Genomic DNA, 10,283 nt, shown 5'->3' on the forward strand with positions numbered 1-10,283 from the left:
TGGACAACATTGCAAGACCTTATCTCTACCTAAATAAATGAATAAATAAATACAACCAAAACCAAAAAGTTGCCAGGCAAGGTGGTACACACTGTATTCCCAGCTACTCAGGAGGCTGAGGTGGGAGGATCATGTGAGCTCAGGAGGTCGAGGCTGCATGGGACAGCCTGGGCCCAACTTCTCCATCATGACCACTGCTCGGAGACTGCCATATAAGAGAGAATTTTGGAACTGTGAGGTTTGACCCTCATGATGGACCCGCTGCTCTGACTGGCTTGCTGTGAGCTGTCACCCCACCCTATTTCTCCTCACCCTTCAACCACAGCTCCCAACCTGAGTGATCACCAGGCTGCGTGACTCCCACTGCACCCCCTGCCAAGAGTGAAAGGGAGGACAGAGTCCACTGGCTGGTCCTTCCTGCAAAGTTTATGAAACGGGAACAGTGTCAGCAACGTCTCCCCTCCCCTGACTCAGCAGCGTGCACTGTCAGCATTTCCAGCCTCCCCGTGACAGTGCACTCCATGGAGAAATAAAAAATAACTGCTCGTTAGAAAAATGAGAGAGTCCTGACCTTTTCCCATTGATTTTTCCCATTTTTTAATTTAAATATCTGCGGCCTGTGGGTATTAGCATCCACTGTCAACTTTCTTGATGAAGCCATTCCCTAAGGTCCTTCCCCTCTTCACAGGAGACAGGATGTTTCTTAACCTACAGAAGAAGTTTGCTTTTCTTCTCTGAGGACCTAAAGGGAGTTTACCAAATAATATTTTCACATATTTCACTCGATCCTCTTAATTGTCTTGTGAAACAGGTATTATTATCTCCATTCCACAAGAGAGAAACAGACGTTCTGAATGGTCCAGTGACTTGCTCAAGGCTGCTGAGTTCGTAGGTCCTGGACCTGAGAATTGACTTCTGCCTCCTGACTCTAAAGTCTATGCCAGGCTAACAAATCCAAGGGTGGGGGCTGGCACAGTAGGAGTGTAGTGTGGGAGACAGAATCTCAAATCCTTGTCTTTCCCTCTTTTCATAGAGCCCAGACATTGTGAGTTAAAAATAATAATAATAATAATAATAATAATTCTCAGGCTGGGTGTGGTGGCTCACGCCTGTAATTCCAGCACTTTGGGAGGCCAAGGCGTGCAGATCACTTGAGGTCAGGAGTTTGAGACCAGCCCAGCCAATGTGGCAAAACCCCATCTCTACTAAAAACACAAAAAATAGCTGGGCATGGTGGGGGGCGCCTGTAGTCCCAAGCTACTCGGGAGGCTGAGGTGAGAGTGAGAGGTGATAATGTGCTAGCAGCCCTCACTCTCAGCGCCCCCTAGGCCTCAGCGTCCACTCTGGCGGCACTTGAGGAGCCCTTCAGCCGGCCACGGCACCATGGGAGCCCCTCTCTGGGCTGGCTGAGGCTTGAGCCTCCTCCCTCTGCTTGCCGGGAGGTGTGGAGGGAGAAGCGCGGGCGGGAACCGGGGCTGGCTGCCTCGCTCGCTGGTCAGTGTGAGTTCTGGCAGACGCGGGCATGGGTTCTGCGGGCCTTGCAGGTCCCACACACAGAGCAGCCAGTCGGTGCCACCAGCCCAGGGCAGTGAGGGGCTTAGCACCCGGGCCAGCAGCTGTGGAGGTTGTGCCGGGTTCCCCAGTGCCGGCCCGCCGACACTGCACTCAAATTCTCGCCAGGCCCTAGCTGCCTCCCTGCGGGGCAGGGGTCGGGACTTGCAGCCCGCCCTGTCTGAGCTCCTCCCCCTACAGTGGGCTCCCTGGCAGCCTGAGCCTCCTGGACTGGTGCCACTCCCTGCTCCATGGCGCCCAGTCCTATGGACAGCCCAAGGGCTGAAGAGTGCAGGCGCGGCTCGGGACTGGCCGGCAGCTCCGCCTGCAGCCCTGGTGCAAGATCCACTGGGTGAAGCCAGCTGGGCTCCTGAACTGGATGCCGACTTGAGGAACTTTTATATCTAGCCGGATGATCGTATGTGCACCAATCAGCACTTTGTGTCTAGCTCAGGGTTTGTAAATACACCAGTCAGTACTCTGTATTTAGCTAACCTAGCTAGCGGAGACTTGGAGGACTAGCACTCTGTGACTCTGTGTCTAGCTCAAGGATTGTAAATGCACCAATCAGCACTCTGTGTCTAGCTCAGGGTTTGTATATGCACCAATCAGCACTCTATGTCTAGCTCAAAGTTTGTGAATACACCAGTTGGTATTGGTACTCTGTATCTAGCTAACTCTGTATCTAGTTAACTAGCACTCTGTGACTCTGTGTCTATCTCAAGGATTGTAAAGGTACCAATCAGTACTCTGTCCAAACGGACCAAGCAGCTCTCTGTAAAATATACCAATCAATCAGCTCTCTGTAAATGGACCAATCAGCAGGATGCGGATGGGGGCCAGATAAAGGAATAAAAGCAGGCTGCCTGAGCCAGTCAGTGGCAACCCGCACGTCCACTTCCACAAAGTGGAAGCTTTGTTCTTTGGCTCTTTGCAATAATTCTTGCTGCTGCTCACTCTTTGGGTCCACGCTGCCTTTATGAGCTATAACACTCAGCGAGAAGGTCTGCAGCTTCACTCCTGACAGCAAGACCACCAACCCACCAGAAGGAAGAAGCTCCAGACACATCTAAACATCTGAAGGAACAAACTCTGGACACCCCATCTTTAAGAACTGTAACACTCACCGCGAGGGTCCGTGGCTTCATTCTTCAAGTCAGTGAGACCAAGAACCCACCAATTCTGGACACAGGAGGATCGCTTGAACCTGGACCTGGGAGGCAGAGGTTGCATTGAGCCAAGTTTGTGCTACTGCATTCCAGCCCAGGAGACAGAGCAAGATTCTGTCTCAAAAAAAAAAAAAAAAAAAGTCAAAGAGAAAGAGCAAAAAAAATACACTGACCCTTAGAGCAACGGCTTTAAACTTTTACAAATGTGACCCATTTGTAAAAGTACATTTTATATCTTGATCTGGTACATCACACACGTACACGCACGCGCGCGCACACACACAACTGGTAAAAAAGCTTTAGCAAGAGTAATAATCTCTGATATATTTTGTTCTACTCCATTGAATTCTTTTTTTCCCCTTTTAATGATGGTTTTGACCCACAACATTGATTACCCACAATTGAAAAATGCTGCCTTAAAGCATAAACTATGCATTCAGAGACAAGCTCTCATACTACTCTTGTATAAAGTGCCAACTTATACAGTGCCCCAACACAAGAGTCCGTGTTCAGGAAATACTTGTTGAGCCTCTGGGCTTTTAAGGAGCCAATAATCCACAAGTGAAACAACTTGTTCTGGAAACTCCCCAGTTTGGTTTATGTGGAAAAGATCATGCTAATTCCAAATCGCAACAAACAAATCATTCACACACGTGCATACAAAAGAAAAACCTGCAAATGGATCTCTGTTGTGAATCTAGACTTGAAATTTTAAAATAAAATACTAGCAAATAGATTTCTTTCAGCAGGCATGAGTTAAGTGTCTGCCCAGTGCTGTGCACTGTCGTAGTGTCTAGAGATACGGAAACAAATAGGATCCAGGCCCTGCCCTCAAGGAGCTGCGGAGTGGCGGGAGGCTGAGAAGCAAAGCCTACAGTGCAGTGTGATGAGGGTAGCACAGGCTGTCAGGGAGTAGAAGGAAGTTATCTACCCAACCTAAAGGGCATAAAGATGGTTTCCTTGGAGCTACTCAGAGCCTAGACTTGAAAGGATGTAAGTTAGGTGGGAAAATAAATGGAGGACAGAGGTTTCAGGCAAAAGGAATAGCATGTGCAATGCTGTGGCAGTCACAGTTGATTGTCTATCCCATAACCAATCCCTATGTTCCGTGCTGGCAGTATGTTAATTATTTTGGGAAGGCATGGAGAGACAGTGTCTACTACTCCTCTATATAATTTAGGGGGAAATCCTGACTAATATGAGCCAATCATCATGATCCCAGGATCCTTGCCAATTATTGGTTTAGGAATGAGCATAATAAGACCTGAGTCTAGCCAATGAAATTTCAGGAAAGAACTTCCAGGAACAGGCTTGGGAAAAGGTTTCCTTGTTCTTAAAGAGACTCATGGTAAGAAAGAGTCTGTTTTGGCCAGGCGCGGTGGCTTACGCCTGCAATTCCAGACCTTTGGGAGGCCGAGTCGGGCCGATCACCTGAGGTCTGGAGTTTGAGACCAGCCTGGCCAGCATGGTGAAACTCCGTCTCCATGAAAATACAAAAATTAGCTGGGCGTGGTGGCAGGCACCTGTAATCCCAGCTACTCGGGAAGCTGAGGCAGGAGAATCACTTGAACACGGGAGGTGGAGGTTGCAGTGAGCCGAGGTCGCACAAATGGACTCCAACCTGGGCAACAAAGCAAGACTCCATCTCAAAAAAAAAAAAAAAGAAAGAAAAGAAAGAAAGAAAGAAACTGTTTCCTTCAGCTAGATGCTTTACTGTGTCAGTGAAATTCCTGGCTGTGATGTGGTCATTTCGTGACCACGAGATAATCTACCTGGAGGGTGCCAAACCAGAAAGACAGAAAAACCAGGGACTTCAATGACTTTGTTGAGTAGCCGAATTAACCAACCCTAGAGCTACTCTAGCCCACAACATGATGTCATCATGTAAGCTAATTGATTTTCCCCATCGTAAAAGTCAGTTGAGTCGAGGTTTTGTGTTACTTGCAGTCAAAATGAAATTAAACGAACTGGGCACAGTTGAGTTTACCTGTATTACCAGCTATTTGGGAGGCTGAGGCAGGAGGATCACTTCAGTCAAGGAGTTCAAGGCCAGCCTGGACAACATAGTGAGACCCATCTCTTAAAATAAAAATAATTAAATGAATGCAAAAGCTATAGACAAGGAAAAGGCATGTTCTGGGTTCTGCAAGGCAAAAATTGAGATCCAGAGGCCAAATCATACTATACTTCAAACTTTAGCTTCAACATGAGATGCAAATGGCTGGTAAACATATGAAAAACTTGACCTCACTATTAAAGATAAAAGCACTTTGAAACTAAAATGAGATGTCATTTTTCACCTCCAGATTGACAACGATCAAAAAGCTTCATCATATCCAATATTGTCAAGAAGAAACCAGCACACCTATATGTTGCTGATGGGATGGTAAATGGCATAAATCTATGGATGGTAATTTGGTAATAACTTTCAAACCAAAAATGGACTTGATCTGACAATTCCAGTTTTAGGTATTTTATCCTACAGATATAGTTGGATGTATGGAAAATGACATGCACAAGGATGTTAGTTACAGCATTGTTTGTAAAAGCAAATTGGCTAACAACTATTTAATTGTTCATTATAATAAGGGATTGATACATTATTACATTCATATTGAGTTATATGCCACCATTAAAAGGAACGAAACAGTTCTGTACCTATTGATATGGAACTGAATCAAATAAATATTGTTAATCAAGAAAAGCAATATGTTAAATAGTACAGAATGGTATGCTACTAATTTTTTTTTTTTTTTTTTTGAGACATAGTTTCACTCTGTTGCCCAAGCTGGAGTGCAACGGCATGATCTCAGCTCGCTGCAACCTCTGCCTCCCGGGTACAAGCTGGTATGCTACTATTTACGTATATAGGGAAGAATATTTGAAAATACATAAGACACGTTTGGAATAATCGCAAGAAACTGATAGTATCAGCTTCCCTAAGGAAAGGAATTAAGTGGATGGAAGTCAGGCAAGGAAGGGAGACTGACTTCCACTGTATATACATACCTTCTGAATTTTGTGCCATGTACATACATTGCACATTCAAAATAATTCATTAATAGAAGGAGGACTTAATTCCCCAAATAAAAGAATATCTTAATTGGAAATACCACAACCTATTAAGCTCAAAAGAAATTGTTTGATTTTTTTTCTATAACTGCAAAAATGGCATTCAGTATTCAATATACATTCATTTTTAAGTGCTAGTAGAGATAGAATGAGTCTTCTTAATAAAGAGTACCTAATATTGGACATCATATTAAATTATGATTTTTGTAGAAGACATTGTCAATCCTTAGAGATCACAATAAGTTGCCTCCAAAAAAAGCTAGAAAGAAAATTAATCTCAAAATTAAATTAGTAAGATCCTCATACCACAAATGTGATTAGCTACATATTTGAAGGTAAATCTAAAGATTGTAATTTGTGACTGAAGAGATTAAGAAGAGACAGTATTCCAGTCCAGGTGTTCTGGGAATAATTTCAGGGAGGCAGGAGAACGTAACAGTAATGCCTCAAACGGAAACTTGAACCCTAGCTGGAAAAAGACCTAGTGCATGTGGGGGAATTAGTCAACCAGGCAAACACATCAGTTCTCCCTAAACATGGCTAAGTGGGGAAGAATCTCTTTGCCAAGCAGACTTCCACGTATACTTCCAGCCTTAGCCATAACCTGCCTTAGCTAGGAGATAATTCTTGAAATTAGCTCACTCCTTGGTACGATTTCATGTTTCTTAAGCATCTCTGAATAATCTGGCTGTCTCTGAGGTTTATCTAAGGAGAGAACATATATAATGGTCAGACTGACTTGAGCATTCTAGTCCACTCAAAGATTGTATTTTAATTGTAAACTGCTGAACTTCAAAGTCCCATTCCAGTTTCAGAGGTTCTTCCCCAATCCCCACCACCACCTCCCACCCTGGAATCAGCTAAGGTCCCAGTTGCAACTCCATTGCAGGACATCTTGTTACAGGTGTGTCTTCTGTAAAAAACCCTCTGCAGACAACTCTCCATCTCAGAGTCTGTTTCTATGGCACCCAGTCTAAGATACAATGTATGTATGCAAACATATATACATATATACATACATTTCTTTATAAAGAAATCTATAAAACCTTCTATGTGATGGCCAGGCACGGTGCTCACACCTGTAATTCCAGCACTTTGGAAGGCCAAGACGGGCAGATCACCTGAGGTCAGGAGTTCGAGACCAGCCTGACCAACATGGAGAAATCCCATCTCTACTAAAAATACAAAATTAGCTGGGCGTGGTGGTGCATGCCTGTAATCCCAGCTAGTCAGGAGGCTGAGGCAGGAGAATCACTTGAACCCAGGAGGCGGAGGTTGCAGTGAGCCGAGATCACACCACTGCACTCCAGCCTGGACAACTAGAGAGAAACTCCGTCTCAAAAAAAAAAAAAAAAAAAAAAAAAAAACTTCTATGTTGTCTGAAAAGATGTGAATGAATGGAAAAATAGAAGTTCCTAGATGGGAAACCTAAATATTATATAAATATGTGTTTCCTACAATTTAAGTTACATATTTAGCAGAATCTTGGTAAAAATCCCAGAAGGATGTTTTTAAACATATGACAAAAGAAAGGAAGAAAAGGAAAATTCTAAACAGGCAAGAAAGAAAACAGGCCTGGCACAGTGACTCACACCTGTAATCCCAGCACTTTGGGAGGCCGAGGTGAGAGGATTGCTTGAGGCCAGAAGTTCGAGGCTGCAGTGTGCCATGGTTGCACCAATGCACTCCAGCCTGGATAACAGACAGAGACCTTGACTCAAAAGAAAAAAAAAGGAAGAAAACCTGTTGCGGAGGGGAATGAAAGAAGGTGAACAAGATCTATCAAAAGTAAAAACCTGTAAAAAAAATAAAATATTGAAATTTTTTCTTTGTAGAGATGGGGTCTCACTGTTACCCAAGCTGGTCTCAAACTCCTGGCCTCAAGCAATCTCCCCTCTTGGCCCCTAAAAGTGCTGGAATTACAGGCATGAGCCACCACACCTGGCTTCCTGTACTGAGATCTTAATTTAAGAATAGACAGGCCAGGCGCAGTGGCTCACACCTGTAATCCCAGCACTTTGGGAGGCCAAGGTGGGCGATCACAAAGTTAGGAGTTCAAGACCAGCCTGGCCAACATGGTGAAACTCCGTCTCTACTAAAAATACAAAAAATTAGCCAGGCATGGTGGCAGGCACCTAATCCCAGCTACTCGGGAGGCTGAGGCAGAAGAATTACTGGAACCGGGAGGCAGAGGTTACAGTGAGCCAAGATTACACCACTGCACTCCAGCCTGGCAACAGAACGAGACTCCATCTCAAAAAAAGAAAAGAAAAGAAAGAATAGACAGATGATTGGCTCGTGCCTGTAATCTCAGCACTTTGGGAGGCTGAAGCAGGAGGATCACCTGAGGTCAGGAGTTCAAGACCAGCCAAACCAATGTGGTGAAACCCCGTCTCTACTAAAAATACAAAAATTAGCCAGGTGTGGTGGCATGGGTCTGTAGTCTCAGCTACTTGGGAGGTTGAGGCAGAAGAATCACTTGAATCCAGGAGGTGGAGGTTGCAGTAAGCCAAGATAGTGCCAGCGCACTCCAGCCTAGGCGATAGAGTGAGACTCCATCTCAAAAAAAAAAAAAGAGAGACAGATTTCTGTAATATAATAGAAAGATCATATCAAATATACACCCTGATATGCTTTGGCTCTGTGTCCCCACCCAAATCAAATGTTGAATTATAATTCCCAATATTGGGAGAGAGACCTGGTGGGAGGTGATTGGATAATGGGAGTGGATTTCCTTCATGCTGTTCTCGAGATAGTGAGTGAATTCTCACAAGATCTGATGGTTTAAAAGTGTGTGGCACTTCCCCCCTCACTCACTCCCTCTCTCCTGCTCCACCATGAGAAGATGTGCTTTGCTTCCTCTTCGCCTTCTGCCATAACTTTAAGTTTCCCCAGGCCTCCCAGTCATGCTTCCTGTTAAGCCTGTGGAACTGAGAGTCAAACCTCTTTTCTTCATAAATAACCCAGTGTATGATAAAGCTATCATGATACAATGAGATAAATGAATATTTTTCTTTTTCTTTTCTTTTTTTTCTTTTGAGACAAAGTCTCACTATCACCCAGGCTGGAATGCAGTGGTGCGATCTGGGCTCACTGAAACTTCTACCTCCCAGGTTCAAGTGATTCTCCTGCCTCAGCCTCCCAAGTAGCTGGGATTACAGGAGTACAACACCACGCCCAGCTAATCTCTCTATTTTTAGTAGGGACAAGGTTTCTCCATGTTGGCCGGACTGGTCTGGAACTCCTGACCTCAGGTGATCCACCCGCCTTGGCCTCCCAAAGTGCTGGGATTACAGGCATGAGCCACCGTGCGTGGCCAAATATTTTTCAATAAATGGTGAATGGATAACTGACCAGCAATTTAAGAGAGAAAGGAAGAATTTAGATGTACACCTTATACACTTAAATTAATTTTGTTTGACTTAAAGTCTTAAAAATATTTAATACTGTGAAGTTCAGAAGAAAATAGGATTGAAAATTTGTCAAAACAGTAGTGGGAAGATGACTCTATAATTGTAAGCAATACTAATTGCTTATAGTGTAAGCAATAGTATATTGCTTCTAGTATAGCAATACAGTATACTACACAGAAAATATTAAAGTACTTAACTACATAAAAATTTTTTTAGGTCAGGCACAGGGGCTAACGCCTGTAATCCCAGCACTTTGGGAGGCCGAGGCAGGCAGATCACAAGGTCAGGAGATCGAGACCATCCTGGCTAACACGGTGAAACCCTGTCTCTACTAAATATACAAAAAATTAGCCGGGCGAGGTGGCAGGTGCCCGTAGTCCCAGCTACGCGGGAGGCTGAGGCAGGAGAATGGTGTGAACCTGGAGGCGGAGCTTGCAGTGAGCTGAGATCACACCACTGCACTCCAGCCAGGGCGAGAGAGTAAGAATTTGTCTCCAAAAAAAAAAAAAAATTTAAAGAAATGTTATATATAACATATCACCAGAATTAACAACAAACAACATACCAGGAGTTATATTTACAAGAACCATGTCAAGAACTCAGATAAGTTGGTAAGAATCCCATTAAGACCTCAGCTGATAACTGAACAAAAACTAACAAAACAATTCATGAAAGAACAAATATTAACAAACACATAAAAGTAGTCAATTTTACTAGTTATCAAAGAGAAGCAAATTAAAGGACGCATGGTATTTTTTCACTAATTAAATTAACTTTATTAAATGAACTCCTTTACTAAATTAATCCCTACCAAATTAAAATGGAAATCCCCAAATCCAAACCCAGTAATATCAGGACCTATATTCCTTGGGTAGTATCACAAATTGATGTAACCAATTAGGAAAGTAATTATAAGTCCTAAAAATGTTTATGCCCTTTGACCTAATAAATCTCTTTGGAGAATGAATCCACAGCAGAGCAGCAGAAGCCTAAAGACATTGCCAAAACTCAGTTTCATCCTTTCATGATTTCCCTGAATTAGGCCTTCCCAGACCTGTGCTGTCCAATACAGTAGCCA

Source organism: Papio anubis, chromosome 7 (assembly GCF_008728515.1).
Source record: "Papio anubis isolate 15944 chromosome 7, Panubis1.0, whole genome shotgun sequence".
NCBI lineage: Eukaryota > Metazoa > Chordata > Mammalia > Primates > Cercopithecidae > Papio > Papio anubis.